The sequence below is a fragment of the Hyperoodon ampullatus genome, assembly GCF_949752795.1.
Source record: "Hyperoodon ampullatus genome assembly, chromosome: 11".
NCBI lineage: Eukaryota > Metazoa > Chordata > Mammalia > Artiodactyla > Ziphiidae > Hyperoodon > Hyperoodon ampullatus.
In genome coordinates this window covers 42,707,232-42,724,992 of record NC_136924.1, presented here as the reverse complement: position 1 = coordinate 42,724,992, position 17,761 = coordinate 42,707,232, and positions in this window count along the sequence as shown.

The window sequence follows — 17,761 nt, the reverse complement described above, 5'->3', positions numbered from 1 at the left end:
CAGAGGAATTACATTCACAATCATTGAAAATGCTATCAGACAATGTTATAATTTTTGCTTTCTGTGGTCTTATTTTAAAGCATTTCAGAGAATAGTCTATTTACCCAGAAAGTTATCATTTCCTTTGTTGTTCCTTTATTCCCCATGTTCCAAATTTCCCTCTGGTATAATTTCTCCTATTTCTGAAAAAATTCCTCCAGCATTTCTTTAGAGCAGATTTGTGGGCAACAAATTCTCAGGATTCCTTTATCTGTCTTTTCTCACCTTTACTCTTAAAAGATACATTTTGCTGAACACAGAATTCTGGGTCAACAGTTCTTTTCTTTCATTTAAAAAAATTTTTATTGTTATGTCAGTTCTTCCTGGCCTTCCTGTTTTCTCAGGAGAAATCTTCAGTCATTTGAATCATGGTTTCCTTACATCCTATTTAGGGTCTTTCTCTGGCTACCTTCATTCTTTTGTTTGTTTGGTTTGGGGTTTTAATTTGGGGAGGGGGTTGTCTTTAATTTTCAGCAGTTCAATTTTTATGTGTCTGGTCAAGGATTTCTTTGAGTTTATCTTCTTGGAGATTCTAGAACCTGTAAGTTTATATCTTCCCCAAATTTGGGAACTTTTCAGCCAGTATTTTTTCAAATATTTTTTCTGCACCATGTTCTTTTTTCCCTATTTCTGGGACTCTGATGACATGAATGTTGGAGCTTTTTTGTTGTCCCACTGACCTCTGAGGTTCTGCTCACTTTTTCTCCATGTCTGGTGTTCAGAATGGATCATTCCTATTGGCTTGTCTTCCAGTTCACTCACTCTTTCTTCTGTCATCTTCAATCCGCTAGTGACTCCATCTGTGACATTTTTATTTCAGTGATTATATTCTTCAGTTCTAAAACTTCCATTTGGTCCTTCTTTATACCTTCTATTTCTTCACTGAGACTTTCTAATCTTTCCATTTGTTTCCAGAGTGTTTGCCCTTACTTCTTAAAACCATGTTTTTTTTAAGTATTTTTCTAATAATGCCAACATCTGTGTCATCTCGACATTGGTGTCTGTTGATTGACTTTTAACTTATAAGTTTGCTTTTCCTTGTTTTTGGGGGGAGGGGGCACCAATTAATTTTGGAGTGTCTCTTGAACATTTTGATTATTATGTTATAAGACTCTAGGTCCTGTTTAAATCCTGTAGAAAATGATGATGTTTTGTTTAGCTGATAATCCACCTGATTATGTTCAGAACAAAGTTCTGAGACTCTTTCTATGGATTGTGGTTTCAATGTCAGTTCTGTTTTCAAAGCCTTTGTGGTGCTACTCAGACCTGACTAGTGTGTGTGCCACCAGGTGGCCAGTCTGGGACTTGGGCAACAGTGTATCCTGTAGTTTAGGTCTCAAAGTCCATGATGTTCTCTTTGAAGTTAGATCCAGGTATACACAGCTTGGAGGGAAGCTGGAGCTCATGCACCACTGTACAGGATAGCTGTCTTGACTTCCTTTCTCTTCATAGCTGCCCCACAGTTTCTGGTTCTCTGGGGCCCCCTTTTGCAGTCCTTAAGCCAGAAGCCTGGGGCTGCCATTTTTCTGCCCTGCCATTTACTTTCCACAACTGCATTTGTGTCTGAGCCGAACACTAGAAGGATAGAGAGGACAAAGCAGTAGGAACTCACTTATTGCTCTTAGGATCCCCTCTAGTAGAGGGAAAACTCACCCTCCGTGTGCCTTTAAGGTGCCTGCCCAGCCCACCCTCTTCTGCTGCATTCTCTTGGGATTGTGGCAAGAAGAAAGGATAAAAGCAAAAAACAAAATGACTGATTCCTTCACTGTCTCTAAGCCTCTGGAGGCTCCTTTTCCATTCCTCAGGCCAAAAAGCAAAGGCTTTTCTTGAGGCTCTTTCTGTCCATACCTGGTATATATGTCCATGTTTCATGCTGCCTTTAACACCAGGCAGGGAAGTATCAGGGGAAAATAAAATGGGAAACTCACCATCTGTTTGGTGCTGGTCTACTTCCTCTATCCACCTCCTGCCATGTCCCTCTCTGAGCCTCACATAAGCTCTGCCCAGGTTTCAAATTTGCATTCAGTAGGATGACAAGATGGGATGTGATGAATAATTCTTGCTCAAAATTATATCTTTAACCTTCTTAGCAATCTTGCAGGGAAGTCTTCGTTATCTCCCTGCTGTCAATAAGGAATCTTAGGCTCAGAGAAGTTACATAATTGACCCAGGATCACATAGCCAGTGAGTGGGATTCAGAGCCAGGTCTGTGTGACTTCAAATCCTGTGCTCTGTATCCACAGCCCCTTTCGGGAAGCTGTGTGGGGGAGGGCAGTGATGCCTGGTCTGGAGAAGGGAGCCCGGATCCTGCACCCAACTCTCTATCCATGGGACTTTCCCTGAGTCAACACCTGTCTCTGTACTCACATTTACCATCTGTAAAATGAAGGAGGTTCTCGGGTACTTTGCAGGTCAGACATCGTATGGTTTTTCTCTTTGGACAGGTTATACCCAAGAAGGCAGTTTTTGAAAGCTTCCAGTTGCTAAGGGTAACCTGGGCATCTAGGATGAATCACCAAATTTACTTTTCCCCTAATAGCACCACCCACCCCCAGGCTATCTTGGAGCTTCGCTGTTGGGAAGGGGTTAATAGTGGATTGCTTTTCTTTTAATGTTAATAGAAAATCAATTACACCTATCCCATGATCTCGCACCCGTACTCACTCAAGCACAGGCCTTGCCCCTGTGGCCATGCAGACGGTGAGATGCATCCTTGGCTCTCAGGGTGGAGGCTGGGGCCGCAGAAGCTGTCGAGCAAGGGTTCCAAGGCTCCTGAGAATACGTGGCTGGTGTCTGAGGGGTTAAGAGCATAGACTCCGTTTTCACAAGACTCTACAGGTCCTCAGTGCCTGCGGGGCGCCCACTCCCAGGCATGAGGTTGGCACCTATTTTCCAGATGGAACCCCAGCCAGCCTCTGCTGATCCCCCAGTGTTTCTCATCCTTGTCCTTCCCCTAGAGCCCTCTGCCCCCAGCATCAAGCTGGACAGGCAGGTCCCTGCCCAGACACCAAGCTGTCCCCTGAAGGCTCAGCTCCAAAGCATCCTCCTGCAGGGCCAGCTCATCTGCCCACACTGTTCTCCTTCTAAGGACTGTCTTTTATTTATTTAGAGCAAGAAAATAAGCGCTGCCTCTTGCAGGGGTGCTGAGCACCTCAGAGCCCAGGCTGTTGAGGGCCTCGTGCCGTGAGCTCCTGCACATCCAGACAGTTTGGGCCTCCCCTTCACTACCCAAAGCTCAGGGGCATCCAGAGGGAGTGATTATGGGCTCACGAATTCCAAGCAGGCAGGAAGCTTTGTGCTCCACAAATGGGGTTTTTCTGGGTCACGACTCAGAAGGAATAAAGGATTCTGATGAAGTGACAGAGAGAAGTGGCTGGATTCCAGGGTCAGCCGCCAGCCTGATGCGATAGCGGAGCTGGGGCCTTGGTCCGCATCTGCCCGGCAGCCAATAAGGAAGCCAGCTGGGGGGATGGAGGGGGCTGCAGGCTGGCCCGCCCCCACTAAGTGACTGTGTGACCTTGAGCTGGCCCTCCGCTGCTCTGGGCCCCCCTCCCGCCTGTAAATGATGACGGCCCCCAGCCGCACGGTTCACTGCATCAGGGGAGGTCACTGCAAGGGGACACCCAGTTCGGCATTTATTTTACTATCATTCCAGGGCTCAGCAGCTGGTTATAGCTTCAGGGCACATGAGTGTGGAGGGACCTCAGCCAGCAACTCAGTGAATGCCAGAAGCTTCCATCCTTGGGCCATTTCACGCCCTGTGGAACTGAGGGCTGGGTGGGGCACAGACCAGAGACAGTTTGCAGAGAGGCCTGGAGCTCCTGCCAGGGCTTTCCCCCAGCAAGGCAGGTGGTTCTTCAGGTCCTCAGAGGAAGCCACCTAGGCTTTGCTCCTTTCCGACACTTCTGAACATTTAACTCAAGGTTGGGCCCACTGTGGTCTTTTTTTTTTTTTTTTTTTTTTTTTTTTATTAGTTTCTGCTTTATAACAAAGTGAATCAGTCATACATATACATCTGTTCCCACATCCCCTCCCTCATGCATCTCCCTCCCTCCCACCCTCCCCATCCCACCCCTCCAGGCGGTCACAAAGCACCGAGCTGATCTCCCTGTGCTCTGCGGCTGCTTCCCACTATCTATCTACCTTACGTTTGGTCCACTGTGGTCTTTAAAGTACCAACAGTTCTGCCCTAAGAGACTTCCTCTGGCCCCTTCCCCACTCCCCTCCATTGTCCCCCTCCCCCCTTTACATTATAATAGAAAAAGTATTCACCAGACACTTGTTAAACTAGCAAGACACACTTTATTCGAGACTACTGCCATGGGGCTAAGAGATTGAACTCGATTCCAATTACAGCAAGGACGGCCGGGGCTCTAAAGCCAAAGAGGAGAGTGAGAGGGTCAGTGGGTAGAAAATTACTAAGAGAGACTTGCTAAGACATCCAGGGTAGGAGGATTCTTGCTAAAGTCCCCACAAGACTCTTGTTAAAGGTGGGCCAAGATGATCAGCTATGAAGACAGGGGTCTCCCCAGTGAACTGACCTAGCAGGATTCTGGCCGTGTTGGCGCTGGTAGCTCAGCCTTCTGGGGACTCAGGCTTGGGGACCCTGCAAGGGGGACAAGCTGTTGCCATTCTGAGGAAGGGTCCTTAAGCCAAGATGAGGAGCAGGCACTTGGGAATATGCTGAGTAATGGAGGAGGTGAGGCCAAGTCCAAGAGGGTAGGTGCAAACCACCTAAATAACCCAAGGGCAGGGGCCGGGGAAGGGAACAGTGCAGACCAGCTTCCCCAGCAAGAGAAGGGCCAGGATTCCCCTGTGACTATGTCAGCAGAGGGGCCTCCCAGGGGCTGGGTCACCCCAGAGCTGACTCTGCCCTCCCCACATCAGGCCCTGCATGCCTCTCCTGGTCCCCATCCCCCTTCCCCATTCCTCGCCAGAGACCAGGACTGGACGGAGAGTCTCTGGCCACACACCCAGCCCCAGTCCTGTCCCAAGTGAGCCCTGAGGGAAGCCTGTGGAATGAAACAGCCAGACACAACTGCGAAAATAGTTACCCTTTGGGGAGTGATAAGGGAATGCAATCAATCAGTCAGTGAGAACGAGATACTCATGCAGATTAATTAAAAAGCATCTTCAGAGTGTAATTGCTAAACACTATTTTGTTATCATCTGCTTTTTCAAAATGGGGTTATCTACATATATTTGTGTGCTATTTCTACTTTAACCACCCCTTTGATTGATCCACCCATTCATGTATTCATCCCATAAACACCTACCTCCCTAAGAGCCTGCTTCAATGGAGACACAGAGGCTCAGAGCAGCTGAGGCTCGTGGGGAGAATGGAAACTGAGCAGGCCCTCCTGAATTCGGACACACCTACCTAGCCGCATCCAAACTCTCTCACGTCCACTCCTTCCTGGGGACTGGCCCCTGAGGGTAGGTCAGCTGGAGGACCAGGGCTTCGGTGTGTCCCCCAGCTCCACTCCATCCCTGGGGCCATCAGCCCCAAGGCATGAACCGAAGGAGCATCATTCATTCTCCCCTCCCCCACCCATCCCTGTGTGTGCCTGTATCCGTGCATACAGCAAACGCACACTTACGCTCACACTGATGGCTCCCTTCCAACAGCGTGGGTGGGAAGGTGAGTAAGGATGGAAGGGGTGAGGGAGGACGCCTGGCCTCATTCATTTAACACACGTTGCCTGTACCCCTACTGAGTGCAGGTCCCTGAGACAGGCACTGAGGACACACTGTGAGCAAAGCAGTCAAGTCCCTGTGTTCACAGAGCTGACACTCGGGGGAGGAGACAAGATACAGGTAGGGGTATCCCCTGTGCACCTACCTGTGATGAAGGAAGTAAAACAAGGGAATTAAAACACACAACTAATAGGAATAAAGCCAAAAACTCGTGGCAAGCGAGTCCTCAGGATGTGCTCAGCTTCACATGCTTAATGTTGGGCAGAGGGGGAAACTGAGGCTAGGGAGGTGAAGAAGCTGCCAGACCTCACAGCCAAGCGAGGCTGCAGACCCAGCAGTGGACCCTGGAACAGCGCTGCCCAGTGCCGGTGTAAGAAGCCCCAGAGCGAGCCATGCATGCAATTTTGCATTTCATAAAATCTTAAAAAGTCAAAAGAAACAGGTGAGATTAATTTCAATAACATAGTTCATTAAACCCAATTGATCCAAAGCAATATCATTTCCGTAAGGAAGCCGTATGAAAAAATGATTGAGCCATTTATTTTACATTCTCTTTTTTCAAAATAAGTGTTTGAACTCCAGAGTGTGTTTACACTCACAGCACGTATCAACGCAGACCAGTCACACTCCACGTGCTCAGCACACACATGTGGTTCGTGACCGCCATGTTGGACAGTGAAGACACAGACCCTGGGGAGGCCAGGGTGGGGATCCTGAGGCCGGCATGGAAGAGCAGACCTTAGCTTGGACCCTGGGAACCCCGGAGAAGATTCGTGAGGCTCAGTCATCTTCACTGCAGCACTCTGTGTGGGCTCTGTAGCCAGGGAACCCCTGCAACCAAGCCTCACAGGGTGAGGATGGTTCAGTAGAAAGTTCTGGAGCAAGGATGTGTGTGGCGGGGGGACTCGTGGGTCAGTCACCCAGTCTGTCCACAAATCTTTGTGGAGCATGAAGGACTGTTTTAGAACCAGGGACACCAGGATGAATAAGCCAGACCAAGTCCCTGAGCAGACTGAGCAAACATCCTGGTGGGGGTCCAGCTGTATGCATTGCCACGCTCCCTCCATTCACTTTTAATCCCTGGGAATCTAGCTCCTCAGCTGTGAGACAGAGACAAGTATAACTCAGAAGGCCCTTCCTGAAACCCAGTATGTGCTGTTACAGTAAAGTACTGTGCAAAGTACCCACAATTTCCAAGAGGAGAAAGCAACCCAAGTGTCCACGGATGGAGGAATGGACACACAAAATGTGACACATCCACACAACAGAATCTTATTTGACCATAAAAATAATGAAATTGTGACAATGGATGAATCTTAATAACACATCTGCTTTACATTAAGTGATAGAAGTCAGTCACAGAAGGGCAAATACTGCACAATTCCACTGACTCAAGGTCCCTAGAGGAGTCAAATTCATAGGGACAGAAAGTAGATGGTGGGGCCAGGGTCTGGGGGAGGAGGATGGGGAGCTCTGGTTTAGTGGAAACCGAGCTTCCGTTTGGGAAGATGAGAAAGCTCTGGAACTAGATAGTGATGATGGTTGTACAACCATGTGAATGTAGTTAATGCCCCTGAACTCTACACTTAAAAACGATTAAAATGGTAAATTTTATGTTTTGTATGTTTTACCACAATAAAAACAAAATTTAAAAGTTTTTTAAGTGAGGAATTATTATCATCATTTGCAAGACAGTGGTCTAGCATATGGATGCAAGGTCCCTGCCCTGTCATTCAATCACTGCCCAACATTTTCAAGGGTCCACAGAGAATCAAAAAATGCTCCAAGTGCCAGCAACACAGACGTGAGCTACACAGCCAGGGCCTGTGCCCTCTCGAACCTTCACTCAGTAGGAGGATCACATTGCAAGTAAACAAACATGTAATTACAATAACTACAGATTTTACGAAGGATTGAGAAGGAAATGTGGAAAAGTGGTGAAAGAATCCCTAGACAGTTGGGGTGTCTGGATTTGGAGAGTCAGAAAGGGTTGGGGGAGAGGGGAGGCTGGAAACAGGAGACCTGCTGGCAGTGGAGGTGAGTATGAGGCCCTGAACGGTGATCACAAAAATATGCATTGCCTCAAATGCTGTAGCAAAGAAAAAAGGTGGGAAATACATCAATAAGTGTTCCACCGTAGGGGTTGAAAAAGAATGGAGCGAGCTCCAGTTTAGAAAGAAGGAAGGAAATAATAAAGATAGTAAAAGCTCAAATGGATAAATGGAAAACAAAGTGAACGAATGAGCTGGGCATTATCCCAGTTTTGCAAGAAAAACAAGGCACAGAAGGATGATTAGAGGAAAATGCTTCAAATGCTGGAGAAGTAAGAATTATTGAAAAGAAGTAAGTATTCTACTTTAGAATTTGAAAAAATAGAGTGAACTCAGGAAGGTAGAAGAAAGGAAATAAAGAAGATACTGAACTCAAATTTATAAACAGGAAGCAAGGTTAAAATAGAAACAATCAACGAAACTAAAAACTGGTTCTTTGGAAAGCCTGATAATATAGAAAAATCTCCTACAAATTGGCTGGGGGTAGGGGGCGGGGAATACTGACAAATATGTGCATTTCACAGACCATCAATTAGAATAATCACTTTGCAGACCAAGTCACCAATAGCAAAGGTGAGGGTATCTGTATCTTATGAAATAGAAATTGCTCCCTTAGATAAATATATAAAAGAAGCTCCACATACTGCTCCCAAGGAGCCATGTGTAAGAATGATGGTTGATTATGTAGAAAAGAGTGGACCAAAATTAAAAGTTTACCAAAAAGATGAGGCATGGCAAAGATGGCAGAGTAGGAATACCCTGAACTCACCTCCTCCCACAGGTACATCGAAATTACAACTATTTACAGAGCAACTATCTATGAGAATGACCTGAAGACTAGCAGAAAAGATTCTTCCATGACTAAAGATATGAAGAAGGAACCACAATGAGATGGTTAGGAGGAGTGGAGACTTAGTATAGACAAGACCTACAACCTCAGGTAGATAAGTCACAAACAGGAGGATCATTATAACTGCAGAGTTTTTCCCCAAGGAATGAGAGATCTGAGCCTCATATCAGTGGTCCTGCACAGAGAAGATGAGCCCCTAGAACATCTGATTTTGAAGGCCAGTAGGTCTTGCATCTGGAAGAGCCATAGGGCTGTAGGAAACATAGACTATGATCATAAAGGGTGCCAACAAAATCTCACACCCCCTGAGTCCCAGTGCAGAGGGAGTGATTTGAATGGAGTCTGGGTCAGCCCAGTTACTGATCTTGGAGAGCCTCCAGGAGAGGCAGGAGAAAACTGGGACTTTCTCTGGGGACATAGATGCTGACAATAGCCGTTTATGGAGCTCACTCTACTGTGATGACACTGGTGCTGACAAGTGCTGTTTTAGAGTCCTCCCTCTAACCTATTAGCACCAGGGGCTTACCCACCTACCAGCCAGCTGGAAACATCCCAGGACCCCCCAGGCCAAGCAGCCAGCCCCACAGTAAATATCATCCTTGCAGACTGGAAAAATTAATATTATTAAAATGACCAAACTACCCAAGGCAATCTACAGAATCAATGCAATTCCTATCAAAATACCAATGGCTTTATTCTCAGAATTAAAACAAATAATTCTAAAATTTATGTGGAATCACAAAGACCCCAGGTAGCCAAAAAGATATTGGGAAAGACGAACAAAGCTGGAGATATCAACTCCTAGATTTCAAGCCATACTACAAAGTTACAGTAATCAAAACAGTATGGTACTGACACGAAAACAGACACATAGCTCAATGAAACAGAATAAAGAGCCCAGAAATAAACTCACACTTATATGGTCAACTAATCTATGGCAAAGAAAGCAAGAATATACAATGGAGAAAAGACAGCCTCTTCAATAAATGGTATTGGGAAAGCTGGACAGCTACAGGTGGAAGAATCAAACCTGATTACTTTCTCACACCATATACAAAAATAAACTCAAAATGGATTAAAGACTTAAATTTAAGACCTGAAACCATAAAACTCCTAGAAGTAAATATAAACAGTATCAGTCTCAGAAATATTTTTTGGACACATCTTCTCAGGCAAGGGAAACAAAGCAAAAATAAACAAATGGAACCTAATCAAACTAAAAAGCTTTTGCACAGTGAAGGAAACTATCAACAAAATTAAAAGGCAGCCCATTGAGTGGGAGAAAAAATACATCTGACAAAGGGTTAATATCCAAAAATATACAAAAAACTCACAAACTCAACATCAAAAGAACAAACAACCCAATTAAAACACGGGCAGAGGACATGAATGGACATTTTTCCAAAGAAGACCTGTATATGGCCAATAGAAACATAAAAAGATGTTCAACATCACTAATCTTCAAGTAAATGTAAATCAAAACCACAATGAGATATAATCTCACACCTATCAGAATGGCTGACAACAAATAAAAACTGTTGACGAGGGTGTGAAGAAAAGGGAACCCCCGTGCACTGTTGGTGGGAATGTAAATTGGTGCAGCCACTAATGAAAACAGTATGGAGTCTCCTCAAAATATTAAAAATAGGACTGCCATACAATCCAGAAATCCCACTTCTGGGTATTTTTCTGAAGAAAACAAAAACACTGATTCAAAAAGATGTATGCACACCTGTGTTCATAGCAGCACTATTTACCATAGCCAAGGGCACTTCCCTGGTGGTCCAGTGGTTAAGAATCCTCCTTCCAATGCAGGGGACGCAGGTTTGATCCCTGGTTGGGGAACTAGGATCCCACATGCCGTGGGGCAACTAAGCCTGCGCACCACAGCTAGAGAGCCTATGTGCTGCAACTACAGAGCCCACACACCTGGAGCCCATGCACGATAGCCAAGATATGGAAGCACCCCAAATGCTCATTCATAGATGAATAGATAAATAAGTTGTGGCATATATATATATATATATATATATATATATATATATATATATATATAGTACTCAGCCATAAAAAAGAATGAAATCTTGCCATTTGGGGCAACACAGATGGACCTAGAAGGAATTATGCTAAGTGAAATAAGTCAGAGAAATACAAATGCTATATGATTTCACTTGTATATGGAATCTAAAAAACAAAACAAGTGAACAAACATAAGAAAGCAAAAACAAACTCACAATACAGAGAACATACTAGTGGTTGCTAGGACGGAGGGGAGTAGGGTGTGAGTGAAATTGGTGAGAGAGATTAAGAGGCTCAGACTTCCAGTTATAAACTAAATAAGTCACAGGGATGTAATGTACAGCATGAATATAGTCAATAATATTGTAATAAGTTCATATGGTGACAGCCAATAACTAGACTTATCATGGTGATCATTTTGTGATGTATAAAAACATTAAATCATTTTTGTGACCTAAAACTAATATAGTATTGCAAGTTAATTATACTTCAGTAAAAAATTAAATTTCATACCCTCAAATTACACGGTAATCAATATCTATAAAGAAACAGATGGTTGATCACAAGAAAAGAAACATTGGAGACCTCAGTTTTATCAGGAATGGTCCATCTGGTTTATAAAAGAGTGATACTGAAGGACACTTATAGAATGTTAATATTTGCTCATTTTAATTTATAGGGTGCTGGTCATAGGGCTTATTCTCTGTTCCTTCTGTGTTTTTAAAAGAAAAAAGAAATATTCTATAAAGCAATACTACTTAAAAGAGTTGGATACAAGGGCAAGAACATAGGAATAAGAAGACAGGCCAGAAGCAGAAGCTTCTACCCAGAAGGACGGGGGCCTTGGGATGAGGGGCATTTCAAACCAGACAGGACTGTATGGGGCTGCAGGGCTGTCCAACTCCAGGCTGGACTCTGCCCTCAGCTCATTTGCCAATTAAATATTCAAGTGGTATGTGGGGTAAGGGGCGGAAACCATTCAAGACCTGGAAGGAAATGGTGATAAATGCTTTTCTGACTCAGGACAGGAGCCCCTTCCATGCACAACATCAAAGGAAAACACCATAAAGGGGAAGACTCATAGAATTTACTGTTTGACTCCATAAAAATAAAAAGAAATTTATTTTTTGCAAGAACACTATAAACAACATTTAAAAGCAAATAACAAATTTTACATGGTGGAGATAGAGCCGAGCGGAGCACAGGCAGAGGGCAGAGTGGCTTTCAGAGGTAAAGGCAGGGCCTCTGGGGGTTGAGGAGAGGAGATCCCTGGGGGACCAGGACTAGGGCAGCCCCCTCTTCCTCCCCCTTGCGCCCCAGTGCCCCTCTGCGGGTTGACAGCCTCCCTTCCTCAGGATGTTGTCTGATCGCCAACACCCATGGCACTAACGAAGTGACTGAGGAAAGCTGAAATCCCAGAGCAAGTTCCTGGGGCTCACAGCACATCAGTGTTCCTTTTTTTAATGCCCTTCCTCCTGTGCTGTGGTCTTTAAGCTCAGAAATAAGTCTGAATTCCCAAGATGTGTTTGTGGAACTCTTCCTTCGAAAACCCTAAACTCCCCTCCCTGGAGCATGTGGGTGTTGATTAGAACCTCGACCGACCATCCATCCATCCTGTAGATGGTGAGAAGCAGACCTCAGAGGCATCCCACCCAAGGATGTGGGGGCACTGGGCACACCTCCTCCAAACCCCCAGCAGCCCGCCCTGCCCTGGGCCTCAGCCAGCCAGCATCCCCAGCCTGCCCCGTGGGCAGGGAGGACAGTCCACACAGGCAGCCCTCCCTGTGCCCAGAACAGTGATGCTGAGGAACACAGGCAAGGCAGCAACAGCACCTGCTACAGGGGGACAGATGCATAGGCAGGATAAGAAAACAGCACAGTCGCCACCAGGGCCATGGCCTTGACGGGGATCCAGGGAGCAACTTAGGTCAGCAGGGGCCTCGCTGCCCAGAGGGGGGAGTGGCGTCTGAGAGGAGCCTTGAAGCAGAGGAGAGGGGAAGGGCTTTGAGGCAGCGACCGAGAGCTGAGTGATGCCTGATAGAGAGCTGAGTGATGCCTGATAGAGAGCTGAGTGATGCCTGATAGAGAGCTGAGTGATGCCTGATAAGGTATCCACGGCCAGGAAGGGGAGTGGAGAGCAGTGCTCAGGGAGCAGGTGGCACAGAGGCTGCCGGGTTGGATGCATGACACATCTCACCTCTCCTCCTGTCCTGGAGGCTGCTGGTTGTCACGGCGCCTGCCCTGCAGAGGGCGGACAGCTCCCCACTGGGGAGGGGCTGTGTCTCCTTCTTTGCCCTCTCACTTAAGGCATGGTGCCTCCTTCCTCAACAGCTAGCTGGCCCCCCCAGACTCGGTGATGGAGTCACGTTACCTTGGGGGTGAGCGGGCCAGGCAGCCGGCCCTGCACCAGGCAGTGACTCACAGAGGGGCCAAGGGGACGCCCCCTCCCCCCAGCCCTGGCTTAGCATCCTCCAGCCGGGCTCCTGGCGCCACATGAATGTAAATTCACTGCCTTTCTTAATAACTGGAAGTAAAAGTTTGTGTAAACTCAGTTGTCGGAGCACTAATAATCCAATTTCTCTCAGCAGGGTCAGTCCTCTGGGCTCCGTCTATACAACAAATGCTTGTCATCCTCCAGGAAGCACTTCTTGGGGATAAATAAATAATCAGGGAGCGAGTCGAGCGTACACCTGCCCACACGTTTATGTATTCTTTTCTTTGCACATCGATAACCCCATTGGAATTGGATTTATAAATTCAAATTATCTTCGCTTATCTTTGTTTCCAGTGGCAAAGCCAGCACAAGAGGGGAGGGGAGCAGCACGCTCTGAGGATCGCTGGCCCGATGCTCGGGACCCCGCGTCTCCTCGCCCGGAGCTCGGCTGCCCACCCCCCCGAGTCTTACCACCCAGCTGGCAGAGATGCATGTCTGCAGGACACCTACTCTCGGGGTTGCATCTTCTTCCAGGACTAAAAGGGACCAGGGTCAAAAAGCGAGAGAAAGGGCAGTCAGGCCACATGAGGTGGAGGTCCTGAACGCCAGGTGGGCACTGACCCCCACCTGCCCCCAGGAGCATGGGGGCAGGTGTAAGAAGAGCAGGTGAGGGTCTCTGGCCAGTTGCTCAGGGAAGGCTCCGGGGGTGGGATTTGAGCTGCCCTTGGGACCAATGAAGTCTCTCTCTTCCTCTCCCTCCCTCCCCCACCCTCGCTCTCTTCCTTCCCCTCCTCTCCCTTCCTCTCTCTCTGTCTCTCCCTCTGTCTCTGTGTCTCTCTGGGACCCTCAGGTGCCCTGGGGAGAGGCCCATGTGGCAGCCGGTGCCAAGGCCCTCTGAGAAGCAGGATCTCCAGCCCCAGACATGGTGCCCGGTGCTGCGGCCCCGGCTGACAGCCTGACCTCAAGCTGACGAGAAAGCTCCAGCCAGAACCCCTGGGCTGCACTCTCCCGGCTCCTGACTTCAGACACTGCAAGTGGTTTCTGTAGCGCAGCAGCAGGGACCTAACGCAAAGCTCCCGAACACCTCGTGGCTGAGCCACTGCGGAGGGGCAACTGGGGGAGGGAGGGGGTCTGTCCTGGAGATAAGAGACCCGAAGAGGAGCAGGCCTGGAGGAAGAAAAGCCCAGAATCCCGTATTGGCTCCACGGAGGTTGAGAAGCTCCCGAGCTGGGCCGGAGGACACGTGGGCTGTCAGAGAAGGCTGGCTTGGGGGTCTTTGGCTGGTCAAAACCAGACAGACGTGATGTCGCTTGGCACTCTCCTTCGTGAGCTCATCCAGGGCCACAGCAGTCCTGTGAGTTAAGACTATTATCACCCTGCTAAAAGAGGTGCACTTGGGGCACAGAGAAGTCAAGCAACCTGCCTGAGGTCACAGAGCTGCGATCTTAACCCAAGCATTCTGGCTCCAGGGCCGAAGTCACAGCCAGGTGAGATCATCTGAAAAGAGCACTGCAAAAGCACCTGCCTTCAGAGCCTTTAAGGGGCAGAGGATGGGGCCTCAATGCTGGGGTGCCCTTCAGTTCTGGAAGACACACCCAGGACCCAAGAAGGGCGAGCAACCTCATGACCCAATCGAGCCCTGAGGCAGAGCCTGTGAGAAGGGGGTGGGGGGACCCCGTGCTGGGTGGGGATGGGAGGGCTCGGTGAAACAGCTCTGCACCTCTGCAGGCAGATACCTGGGATGCTCTGAGCCTCCCTCCCCTTATTCTGATACACAAAATTCTCCCAGAGGGACCCACGAAGGTTTGTTAAAAAGTCACCAAATATTTATTTTTAATGAGGGGCTGCTGGGGCATTCATGCCAGGGCAAGACGGGAGTCACGGCTTGGAGGGCCAGTAGATAAGGGCTGCAGGAGAGGTGCAAAGAATGCTGGGAGCACAGAGCACGATGGGCTAATTCTGACTAGAGTGTGAAGGTGTAAGGGGAGGTGGCTGGGGAAGGTTCCACCAAGGAAGAGGCAAATAGCCAGAGACTGAAGGAAGAAGAGTACGCACTGGAGAGCCTGAGAAGCAAAAACAGACAGGGATGGAGGTGGGGACATGTGCTGGGAGACGGGAGAGCAGGTCCTACAAAGGTGGGTCCCAGGCAGGGGCCAGGGAGTGCAGACACAGTGCAGCCTCGTCTGGCAGCTGAGATGTCCTTGCACAGGAGGGCCGTGGGTCGGTCAGCCCTGGGTAAGCCCTTGAGTCCCCAGCCAGAGGGCATGCACTCTGACCAGGCAGGACTGTATCTTTTCTGCACCCCGGTCCCCTTTCTTTTGGGACAGGTGCTGTCACACACACCCCTGGCCCCAGCAGCCTTTAGCAGCTGCGGGGAGCCTGGCTGGGGTGTGGTTTGGTTGGCATTTAAGTGCTTTGCACAGCCCATCTCCCGATGCCACGCCAGGAGGGCGCAGCAAGAGTCCTCACTCCCAGAGGAAGGCAGAAGAGGGCGGCTCAGAAAAGACGGCCACGCACCCAAAGACCCCAGCTCACCTGCTGTGGATCCAGGACCCAGGAGCAGGACTCAGCACCTGGTACTCCGTCTCTGTGGCCACTTGGGGCTGCCAGGATCTGGGGGCCCTGGGGACCTCAGGACACCCCGCCAGGGCCTGGGCCCTCCAGAGATCAGAACCCACAAATTCCTGCCCTCTCCAAGCACCCCAGTGCTGTGAACTCGGCCGGGCTGCCCACACCCTGCAGAGCCCACTGCCCCGTCCACCTGCCCGGGATCCGCTGGAAAAGAACGCTTCGTGCCACCAGCTTCCACGGCCAGGGAGGGAGCTGGTGGGCTGTGAATTTCACATTGCGTTGCAGGGCCTCCTTTCCAAAGTAAGTAAGTAAATAAATAACTCAACAGAGGCCGGCTCTCCTGCTGGCCCGCTCTCGCAGGCTGGAATTGATTATTTTCTCTGCCCAGTGCCCAGCTATATCTATGCTTATTGAGAAACATATATCTGAAGCAGTTGGTTTTTAAACTTGTCTGCACGCCCGGTGCTCTCAGGAAGCATCTTTCTTCCCTTTGAACAGCTGGGATCTCGCGGCAGGGGTCTGCTGGGCCTTTTTATAAACTGCAGAGGCATTTTTCTTCCCTAAAACGAGAGCCGAGAGCCTAGCTGGCGAGTCTCTAGGAGCTGTTGGCAAAGCGTGCTTCCAGGGCCAGACCTGCCCTCCTGGGGACTTGGGGGCACTGAGGCCTGCAGCCGGGGCTGCAGGGGGGGCGTGGCCAAACGCTGACACCTGGGGTAAGCGTGCCTCCTCCCCCTCCCTTCCCACCCCGTGTCTGCAGGGCTGAGGGCAGCACTCGTGGAGGACAGGACAGCAAGAGCTCTCTGGGATCTCTGGATGGGAAAGACTATGACTGTCGCCTCTCTGGTAGGACAGGAGGATTCTGGGCCTCAGCCCCCAACCAGGGTGAGTCCCTCCAGCAGCACCCTCACCTCCGCAGAAGCACCATGAACTGCGTGTACAGAGTCAAGGTCAAGGCAAACACCTTGTTAATTTGGGAAACAGAGCAATATTCACAGATGAGACACACAGGTGGTCCCTCTGGGTGCTGGCTTCTGTGAAGTAGAACAGTAGCAACTCTCTTTAGAGCACCCCCACAAAGGGGCTACCTTGTCCAAGAAACTGCACTCAGGGCCTTTCATCTCATCCATCAACAGCCCTAAGAAGGGAGTCTCTTTTGCCCGTTTTATAATCGGTGGAACTGTTACCTAACAGAACTAAACATAGAGAAGTAGGGTGGCCCCGCCAGGGTCCCCCAGCCTGGAAGGGTCAGAGCTGCGACCTGCCCCAATGTGTCTCACGCCTCACCACGCCACGCCTTGTCTTGAAGAGCTGGCCGAAACATGCTTGTTTGGTGTTTGCTCACTGCCCCTCTTAGGCCCACCTTGGCCCTTCACGGAAAAGCAGCCTGAGCCCAGAGACGCTTGCCAGGAGCTCAGGCACACACAGCCAGGGAGGGAGGGTGGGAGAAGAGCCCTCTCAGCTGGCCTCTGTCCAGGCCTCTCCTCCCCGCCACCATGGCCCACCACCTGCATGCAAACAAGTCTGAAGGTAATACACTAAAGACCACAGTGAGCAATTATTAGGGCTTTACTTCATACACACAGAGCAATAAACAGAGCCATAAAGGGGAAAGCAACAACTGAATCAGGAAGATACGGCACTTCTCCGAGTAGTTTATGAGTTGAACGAAAAGAAAACTCCAGTATTCCATTCTGGGTATTCAACAATGCTCCTACAGCTCTTTGGGTTGTAAAGTATTATTGAGCTGTTCCTGTAATGTAAAGCATACAAGATGGACATAATTAAAAACCATTGACTCCATTTTTTTTTCCCCAAACCTCAGGGTTAGAATATAAACTAGTCGTGATGGAGAAATGCCAGCCCTGGAGTGACCTGAGAGAAGGTGATCTTTGTAACAACACAGCCACCATCAGAGGGGAGGTGACGGCGCCTGGCGATGGGAGTGAGGACACACACATACACAGTGGGAGTGAGGACACACTGAACCATGGAGCGACACTAACAACAGAGTAACAAAAACAATACGATCAGTATTGGCTCAGACAACATGTCACATGCCATGAGTCACGTGGGGCTTGTGACCTGTGACACAATGGAGAA